This window comes from Molossus molossus, unplaced genomic scaffold (genome assembly GCF_014108415.1).
Source record: "Molossus molossus isolate mMolMol1 unplaced genomic scaffold, mMolMol1.p scaffold_m16_p_1, whole genome shotgun sequence".
Lineage (NCBI taxonomy): Eukaryota > Metazoa > Chordata > Mammalia > Chiroptera > Molossidae > Molossus > Molossus molossus.
The window spans coordinates 13,087,502-13,097,864 of record NW_023425344.1 but is presented as its reverse complement, the minus strand read 5'-3'; the positions used below and the strand labels follow the sequence as shown (position 1 = coordinate 13,097,864).

Sequence of the window (10,363 nt, the reverse complement as noted above, 5' to 3'; positions counted from 1 at the left end):
TACAGAAATTAGCCCAGAAGTAAATAAGAAAGATAAGAGAGAAAAGATAAGTTACTGAGGATAGAGCTCTAAGAAAACCAATATATTAATAATAAAAATGCCGGGGAATAAAATCAGAGTAAATGAAAGAGAAACAAAAATAAAAAAAGTAATAGAAAAAAACTTTTCAGAGGTTAAAAACAACAACAACAACAAAAAAAAACCCCAAAACAATAAACTACAATTTTAACATTTAAAGGGAACATTCCCTTTAAATGTTAAACTGCTATAATATTAAAATTCTATAATTTTAACAATTTAAATAGAATACCAAATAAGTTGATAAAAAATAAAAAGTATATATATACATATATGTTTGTATTTTTTTTCCATAATTTCAAAGATAAAGACCAAACTCAACAAACATCCACTGTGGAGAAGCAAAAGAAAAGGTATTACCCTCAAAAGAGAAAATTTGGATACTTTCTTCTCTTTTTAAAAAAGGCAAAGAGACAATGGAGCAATATCGACAGAGGTTTGTTTTGTTTTGGTTTTAATCCTCACCTGAGGACATTTTTGCATTCATCTTCAGATAGAGTGGGAGGGAGAGCGGGAGGAAGAGAGAGAGAGAAACATTGATGTGAGAGAGACACATCAAATGGTTGCCACCCCAACTGGGGCTGTGTTCAAACTGCAACCGAGGCACGTGCCTTTAGCGGGAACCGAACCCAGGTCTCCCTGGTCCGCAGGCCGACACTCTAACAGCTGAGCCAAACCCACCAGGGCTTGACAGAGATTTTTAGAAATAATATATGTAGCCCCTAAATTGTATATATTCATTAAAAATACTGCTCAAATGTGTGACTAGAACTTATATATGCCTCCAAGTTCCCATTCTTTCCTTCTATTTTAGTCATGCACATTAAAAAAAAAAAATGTTTTTCCTTGCAACTGTGTATGTCCATTTGACTATTTTCTTCTTATTTACCCAGTGAGATGTGACTCATGGTGTGTGAACTTCCAGGAATTTTCCTAGAAAGGGAGGTACAACATCATTTTCCCATTTCTCTTTTTCTTCATTCTCCTGCTAAGAAGGTAGTTATAATGACTGGTGCTGGAGCATCCATCTTGGATCATGAATATGATGACGCTCCAGGGATGGAAAAGCATAAAGCCCGATCACCAACAACATTCATGGCTCTACCAGATAAGGTCTGGACTTTCTATACTCAGATTTTTTTTTATGTGAGAAATAAATGTCATATATTTTAAGTCATTGTTATTTTTTTTTCTTAATATGACCAAATCTTATCCTAACCAATATGATATACAAAAGGAGAAACACTACTCATATGTCTCTAAGGATTCATATTATAAAGAATCTAAATATTTTTTCTAAAAAAATATTATTTAAAAAATGCTCAGGCCATCTGAGAACGAAATAAACGTAATGACTCAGATATGATTAAAACATATGGCCATAGGAACAGTAAAATTTGAGGGTTGATTTCATAACAATTGCTAAAATGGATATAAACAGATGTTAAATGCATAATGTAGCAATTTAATTAATACTAATCATCTGTTTGTAAAACTGGAAATTATTCTACAAAATGTGAGAGTTGTGGGATGTGAAGGACAGGAAATACAGCATACAAATTGCTCATCCCATGAGGCAGTATCAATGATTCATTCTAAAATGAATGATTATATTGCAAGGAAAATAGATGTTCACAGTTTTAAACATATAATCATCCATTAATAGAATAAAAATAAAGAAAGTTTTTATTCCTTTGGAGACAAAATATAAAGCAATAGGATCACTAGATATATAGCAAAAGATAGAAAAAGGAAAAAGAAAAACAACCAGGCAGTATAAATAGCCAGAAGCCTATTACAAGGAAATAGAAATAAGATTTCATTAGTTAGAATTATTTGGGGTGCATGTGAGATTAATTTGACTTTAAGTTCAGAGACACAATTAAGATTTGTTTAAACCACACTTGAGTCACCCTCATGCACACTTCTTGTGGTGTGTGAGCCAAATACAGTCCTGCCCACCCTCTTCTGTAGTACTTGTATCTCTTTAACTCCAAGATGCCTGAAGATAAGCACCATGGAGAAGAGGAGATGGGTACTTTTGTCTTTGTGTTTCTTATCATTAATATCTTCTATTCCAACAAGGACATTTTCCTTAGGGAGTTGATCAGTAAACCTTGTAATGCCTTGGATAAGATACACTATGAGAACCTGACTGACCCTTCCAAGTTGGACAGTGGTAAAGGGCTGAAAATTGACATCATCCCCAACCTCCAGTGCCTTGACTCTGGTGGACATAGGCATTGACATGAACAAAGTTTTTCTCATAAGTAATATGGGAACTATTGCCAAGTCTGGTACTAAAGCATTTTTGGAGGATCTTCAGGCTGGTGCAGGCATCTCCATGATTGGACAATTTGGTGTTGGCTTTCATTCTGCCTACCTGACAGCAGAGAAAATGGTTGCAAGCACAAAGCACAGTGATGATGAGCAGTATGCCTGGAAGACTTCTGTTGGGGGTTTGTTCACTGTACAACCTGACCATGGTTAGCCTACTGGCCAGAGTATCAAAGTGATCCTCTACCTTAAGGAAGACCAGACAGAGTACTTAAAGAAGAGGTGAGTCAAAGAAGTGGTGAAGAAGTACTCACCATTCATAGGTTATCCCATTTCCCTTTATATGGAGAAGGAATGAGAGAAAGAAATCAGAGATGAAGTAGAAGAAGAGAAGGTTGAGAAAGTAGAGAAGATAAAGATGATGAAGAGAAGCCCAGGATTGAAGATGTGGGCTCAAATGAGGAGGATGATAGAGCTAAGAATAAGTAAAAGAAAATAAAGAAGATTGAGAAGGAATATATTGTTCAGGAAGAAATGAATAAGACCAAGCCCATTTGGACCAGAAACCCTTATGACATCACCCGGGAGGAATATGAAGAGTTCTATGAGACCCTTACCAATAATTGAGAAGACCACTTGGAAATCAAGCATTTCTCCTGTAGGTTAGTTGGAATTCACAGCATTGTTGTTCATCCCTTGTCAGGCTTTTAAAAATCTTTTTGAGAAGAAGAACAACAACATCACCAAACTCTATGTCCACCATGTGTTCATCATGGACAGCTGTGATGACCTGATACCAGAATATCTGAACCTCATCTGTGGTGTGGCTGACTCTGAGAACCTGCCTATGTACATCTCCTGAGAAATGCCCCAACAGAGAAAAATCTTGAAGGTCATTTGTAAAAGCAGTGTTAACAAGTGCCTTGAGCTCTTCTCTGAGCTTGTGCAAGACAAGGAGAACTATAAGAAATTCTATGAGGCATTCTCTAAAAACCTAAAACTTGGAAACCATCGATGACACCATTCTGAGCTTCTGCACTACCACAGCTCCTAGGCTAGAAATAAAATAAATGATCTTTTGGAATATATCTCTCACATGAAGGAGACCCAGTAGTACATCTATTACATCACTGGTGAGAACAGACTGTCAATTCTGCTTGTGTGGAGTGAGTACAGAATCAGGTCTTCAAGGTAATATATACTACAGAGCCCATTGATGAGTACTGTATGCAGCACCTAAAGTAGTTTGGTGAGAAGAACTTTGTCTCAGTTACCAAGGAGGGCCTAGAACTACCTGATGGGGAAGAAGAAAATGAAAGAGGGGAAGGTCAAGTTTGAGAACCTCTGCAAACTTATGAAAGAAATCTTGGATAAGTAGGTTGAAATGGCGACAATCTCCAACAGGCTTGTGCATTCACCCTGCTACATTGTGACTAGCATCAATGGATGGACAGCCAACATGAAGCATATGAGGGAAGCCCAGGAACTTCAGGACAGCTCTACAATGGGCTACATGATGGCCGAAAAGCAACTGGAGATCAACCCTGACCAGCCCAATGTGGAGTTTCTGTGGCACAAGGTGGAGTCAGGCAAGAATGACAAGGCTGTCAAGGACCTTGAGGTGCTGCTGTTTGAGACTGCACTGCTCTCCTTCTGGCTTCTCACTTGAGGATCCCCAGACCCACTCCCACTGCATCTACTTCAAGGCACTGATGAAGATGAAGTGACAGCCAAAGAACCCAGTGCTGCTCTTCCTGATGACAATCCCACCCTCCAGGGTGGTGAGAATGCCTCTCACATGGAAGAAGTAGATGAGTAATTTCTACCTGCAGATCTTGTGCCTTCCGTGTAGTGACTGCATGGCTCTCACAACAGCCCTGAGTGGCCCCAGCCCACCTGTTTCCTATGCGGATGTCTAGGATTTTTTTTTTTTTTTCTCTCCTATCTTTCTGCCTAAGGCAGCATACGGGCATCAAGCCTTCCCTTCCCACATTTGACATTGGGTTTGGATGTTGTTTTTGTGGGTTGTTTTCTTTTTTCAAATTGTTTTTTCAAAGAGAGAGGAACAGAGAGATAGAAACATCCATGTGAGAGAAAAACACTGATTGGCTGCCTCCTGCATGTCCCTCACTGGGCATCAAGCCCACAACCCTGGCATGTGCCCTGACCGGGAATCAAAATGGGACCTCTCAGTGTATGGGACAGTGTTCAATCCACTGAGCCACATGGGACTAGACTGGGTGTTGTATTTTTATTGTTGTTGATTTTGTTCTGAAATTTAAGTATACAAAATAAAGAAGATGCAGTTTTAAAAAAAGATTTATTTAAGCCAAAGTGGATAATATACTCTTTATGCTTCTACAAAGCCCCCAAATCCAAAAAGCCTTGGTGCCCATTCTCAAGTGAGGAATCCCTTATTCCATCTCTTCTGTCCTCTCTTTAAAAACTTCCCTTAGAAGACCCTGAAGAGTACAGACTGGGTCAAATAACATTAAATTATGTGCTATATATGTAACAAATACACTGAAATAATGAAACACAGTATTTCTAAAAAGGACTGGGAACATACACATGCATACATATATATGCATATAATTAATTCAAATAAAAGGAAAGAAGGGGTAACACTATATCAAAGAAAACAGAATTTAATGCTAAAATGATTTAATTCATAAAAGAGGAATTATTTCTATAAAATACCGGTAAAATCTATAATGCCTATATAGTAGCTTTAAATGTTTACATGCCAAATAACATAGTTTGTGATTACAAAATAAGTTAGAAGTAACAAAAAAATTTCACAACACTTCAATTATAATAAGAAACATACAAACCCCTTTCTTGGTCTCTGACAATAAAGTAGGCCAAATATAAATGGAAAAACTAAATTGCATAATGCACAAACTTAATATGCTGCAAGCATCATAGAAAATACACACTATTAAATATATATTAAGCATCTGCAAAGAGAAATTGCATTTTAGATCTTGAGATATCTTTACAATAAATCTATCGAATTGTAAATTGTGCAACCTATGTTCTTTTGTCATAAAATACACTAATATTGGAGACTAATAATAAAAGCATAAACTTACACTTTTACAAATGAGAACACCTGGAAAAAAGTAAGATTTTCCTAAACAGATGTTTTAAATCAAAGAGATAATACATAATGTGTGTGTGTGTATATACACACACACACACACACACACAAATACACATATATGTATACATACACATATGTCAAGATAGTAAGTTGTATCAAATGATAATACCATTAATGTCTAAACTTGAAGGAAGTAGTCAAAACTGTACTCAGAAGGAAAGAAATTATCTTAAATGCTTTTTATAATGAACAATAAAGAAAAAACAAAGATAGTATATAATTTAAGAAGCTGGGGAAAATAGTAAAATAAAGAGACTGATAAACCTAGAACAAAACAAATACATGATATAAAAACAGAATAACAAAACTACTTATTTAAAAAATAATGTGACACATAAACCTATAGGAAGGGGATATAACCATAGATTTTAAAAAAATGCACACAAAAAGTAAGAAAATAATGTGTGACCATAGCAACAAAATTGAAACTTTTTTTTTTTAGAAAGTGACAATGTACTAAAACAAACAAAAAATCTTACACCAGAGTGGAAAATATGAGCGCAAACTTTCCAATTGTAAAATTAAGAATATAAATGATTGCAAAATTAAGAAAATAAATGATTTGCACATACACATTTTCACTCCACATGTGTGTATATTCATTAGATTTATTTTATTGGGAAAGAAAAAACAACTGTTTTAAGTTCTGACAAACATCTTGAATGCCTTTACAATTGTTACAAAACTTCTAAAATGATTTTGCCAATCACTCTTTCTTAATTTTATAACTTAAGTGGATGTCAAGGGAAATTTAATCCTTATGTTTTTGATTCTTTTGTATTTGGCCCATGAAGGTGTTTCTTAAGAACTATTTGATGTCTCAAAGGTCTTATAGGCTTTTTGTTTCAACCATATTTTAAGATGATTTACTCAGAATTAAGCAGCATTTTATCAGGAACAAGTGGAAATGAAATTCAGAAAGGCTTAAATTATTTTGAAAATGTAACGACTGATAAACATCATCAATATTTATTTAGCATTTGAAGGTCTGCTCTGGCCAAAATATAAATATACCAAAGGTATCTTAAATCGTTTTACTGTATTTGTAAAAAGAAAATGTATAGCTCTTATGAGGAAGCAACAGAAATTAGGATACGCAACAATTTGATCAAACACTGAATTGGACCTTATGTGGGATGAGCTGCATAGTCCCATAATTGTCTAAATATGTAAGTTAATATATTTATTTTGACATCTAAGATCCCTGATTCTTTTAGTGTGTGTGTGTTGTTGTTGCTTTCAAATCCTCACCCAAGGATATTTTTCCATTTATCTTTAGATAGAGTCGGGGAGGGGGGAGTGGAGAGAAGAGAAAGAGAGAGAAACATCAATGTGAGAGAAACACACCAACTGGTTGCTCCCACATGACCTCAACCAGGGCCAGGGACTGAACTGCAACTGAGGATCGCGACCTTGACTGGAATCGAACCTGTGACTCTGGTTCGAGGGCCAATATTCTAACCACTGAGCTAACTGGCCAGGGCCCTGATAGTTTTTTTAACCAGTGGTTCTTCCTTGAGTGGTCCCTAGAAAAAACATATGAAGAACAATATCCATCAAAGGACCAGGCTATTTGAATATTAAACTTTGGTCCCCAAATCCTACATAAAACTCAGTGACCTACGCTGAATCCTGTAAACAATGCACTGACACCCGGTCAAACTTGTTAGGTTTGAATTTTGACTCTGCCTTTTACTAACTCTGTGATCTTAAGTGAGTTATGTAATCTCATGAAGAACTTGACTTCTCTAGCTCTAACACAGGGATGATCACAGTTCCTGCTTGTTATGATGTCTACAATTGATCATTAAATATTTTATTTTATTTTATTTTTTTTTTGAAAATTTTTATTTATTTATTTATTTTTTTGTTACAGATATTTTACCTTTTTACCCCATTGGCACCCCCCATCCCCCCCTCCACCCTGTTCCCGGCTTAGTTGTCCATGTCCATTGGTCATGCATACATGCATATAAGTTCTGTGGTTTATCTCTTCCCACCCCCCACCCCCTCTTCTGAGGGATGTCAGTCTGTGCCCCACTTCCATGTGTCTGGGTCTACTGTATTCCTCAGACTGTTATGTTCATTATATTCCGTATATAAGTGAGATCATGTGGTATTTGTCCTTCTCTGCTTGGCTTCTTTCACTTAGGATAATACTTTCCAGGTCCCTCCATGTCGTCTCAAAGGATAAGAGATCTTTCTTTCTTACCGCTACATAGTATTCCATTGTGTATATGTACCACAGCTTTTTTATCCATTCGTCTACTGGTGGACACTTGGGCTGTTTCCAGATCTTAGCTATTGTAAATAGTGCTGCTATGAACATGGGGGTACATATATTCTTCCTGATTGGTGTTTCAGGCTTCCTAGGGTATATTCCCAGCAGTGGGATCGCTGGGTCAAATGGAAGTTCAATTTTTAATTTTTTGAGGTAGCACCATATTGTTTTCCATAGCGGCTGCACCAGTCTGCATTCCCACCAGCAGTGTATTAGAGACCCCTTTTCTCCACACCCTCGCCAACACTTGTTGTTTGATGATTTGTTGATGGCGGCCATTCTGACAGGTGTGAGGTGATACCTCATTGTTGTTTTAATTTGCATCTCTCTGATGATTAGTGATGTTGAGCATTTCTTCATATGTCTCTTGGCCATTTGTATGTCCTGTTTGGAGAGGTGTCTATTCAGCTCCTCTGCCCATTTTTTAATTGGGTTCTTTGTCTTCCTTTTGTGGAGTTGTATGAGCACTCTGTATATATTGGAAATTAACCCCTTATCTGATACATCATTGGCAATGATGTTCTCCCTGATCATTAAATATTTTAATACAGGTACAGTTAATAGTATATTTACATATGATACACACCAGCAAACCAGACTGAAAAGTGGCTAAGTGGATTTCCTCTGTTGGTAGCTCAATCAACATAATAGACTTTGTTAAGTGGCATGGTGAATGAAAAATAAATTATTATTTGTGAAATTGGTGGCCTGATAATTATAGTGATGAGAGTTAGAAATAGGTTTCAAGTAGTAAAAATAAGGTTTTTAAAGACATGTGTATTAATTTACACATTTAAAAATTCTACCAATACACTACTTCATCTTTTTTTTTTTTTCTTTTTATGAATTTTTATTTATTTTTTTGTTACAGATATTTTACCTTTTTACTCCATTGGCACCCCCCACCGCACCCCACCTCCACCCCATCCCCGGCTTAGTTGTCCATGTCCATTGGTCATGCATACATGCATATAAGTTCTGTGGTTTATCTCTTCCCACCCCCCCACCCCCCCATCCCCTCTTCTGAGGGATGTCAGTGTGTGCCCTACTTCCATGTTTCTGGTTCTACTGTATTACTCAGACTGTTATGTTCATTATATTCCGTATATAAGTGAGATCATGTGGTATTTGTCTTTTTCTGCTTGGCTTCTTTCACTTAGGATAATACTTTCCAGGTCCCTCCATGTCGTCTCAAAGGATAAGAGATCTTTCTTTCTTACCGCTGCATAGTACTCCATTGTGTATATGTACCACAGCTTTTTTATCCATTCATCTACTGGTGGACACTTGGGCTGTTTCCAGATCTTAGCTATTGTAAATAGTGCTGCTATGAACATGGGGGTACATATATTCTTCCTGATTGGTGTTTCAGGCTTCTTAGGGTATATTCCCAGCAGTGGGATCACTGGGTCAAATTGAAGTTCAATTTTTAATTTTTTGAGGTAGCACCATATTGTTTTCCATAGCGGCTGCACCAGTCTGCATTCCCACCAGCAGTGTATTAGAGTCCCCTTTTCTCCACACCCTCGCCAACACTTGTTGTTTGATGATTTGTTGATGGCGGCCATTCTGACAGGTGTGAGGTGATACCTCATTGTTGTTTTAATTTGCGTCTCTCTGATGATTAGTGATGTTGAGCATTTCTTCATATGTCTTTTGGCCATTTGTATGTCCTGTTTGGAGAGATGTCTATAGAGCTCCTCTGCCCATTTTTTAATTGGGTTCTTTGTCTTCCTTTTGTGGAGTTGTATGAGCACTCTATATATATTGGAAATTAACCCCTTATCTGATACATCATTGGCAATGATGTTCTCCCATACAGTGGGTTGCCTTTCCATTTTGATGATTGTTTCTTTTGCTGTGCAGAAGCTTTTTAGTTTGATGTAGTCCCATGTGTTCATTTTCTCCTTTATTTCTGTTGCCTTAGGTGATGTATCAGTGAAAATTCTGCTCCGTATGATGTCCGAAATTTTGTTGCCTACATTTTCTTCTAGAATTTTTATGGATTCACGGGTCACATTTAAGTCTTTTATCCATTTTGAGTTTATTTTTGTGTATGGTGTAAGTTGATGGTCTAGTTTCATTTTTTTGCATGTAGCTGTCCAATTTTCCCAACACCATTTATTAAAGAGGCTGTCTTTACTCCACTGTATGCTCTTGCCACCTTTGTCAAATATTAATTGAGCGTATTGCCTTGGGTCCATTTCTGGGTTTTCAGTTCTGTTCCACTGGTCTATATGCCTGTTCTTGTGCCAGTACCAGGCTGTTTTGGTTACAGTCGCTTTGTAGTATAACCTGATATCTGGTATTGTGATCCCACCTACTTTGTTCTTCTTTTTCAAGATCGCTGTGGCTATTCGGGGTGTTTTTTGGTTCCATATGAACTTTTGAAGTATTTGTTCTAGTTCTATGAAATATGTCGTTGGTATTTTGATGGGGATTGCATTGAATCTATAGATTGCTTTGGGTAGTATGGACATTTTAATGATGTTAATTCTTCCAATCCATGAACAGGGTATGTGCTTCCACATTTTTATATCTTCCTCTATTTCTTTTTTCAA

The 10,363-nt window shown here is 36.7% G+C and overlaps 1 pseudogene; it reads left to right on the top strand.

The window, feature by feature from the left end:
- Nucleotides 1–2,076: 2,076 nt before the first annotated feature.
- LOC118615950 lies at nucleotides 2,077–4,174 on the top strand (annotated as a pseudogene).
- The last annotated feature ends 6,189 nt before the right edge of the window (nucleotides 4,175–10,363 follow it).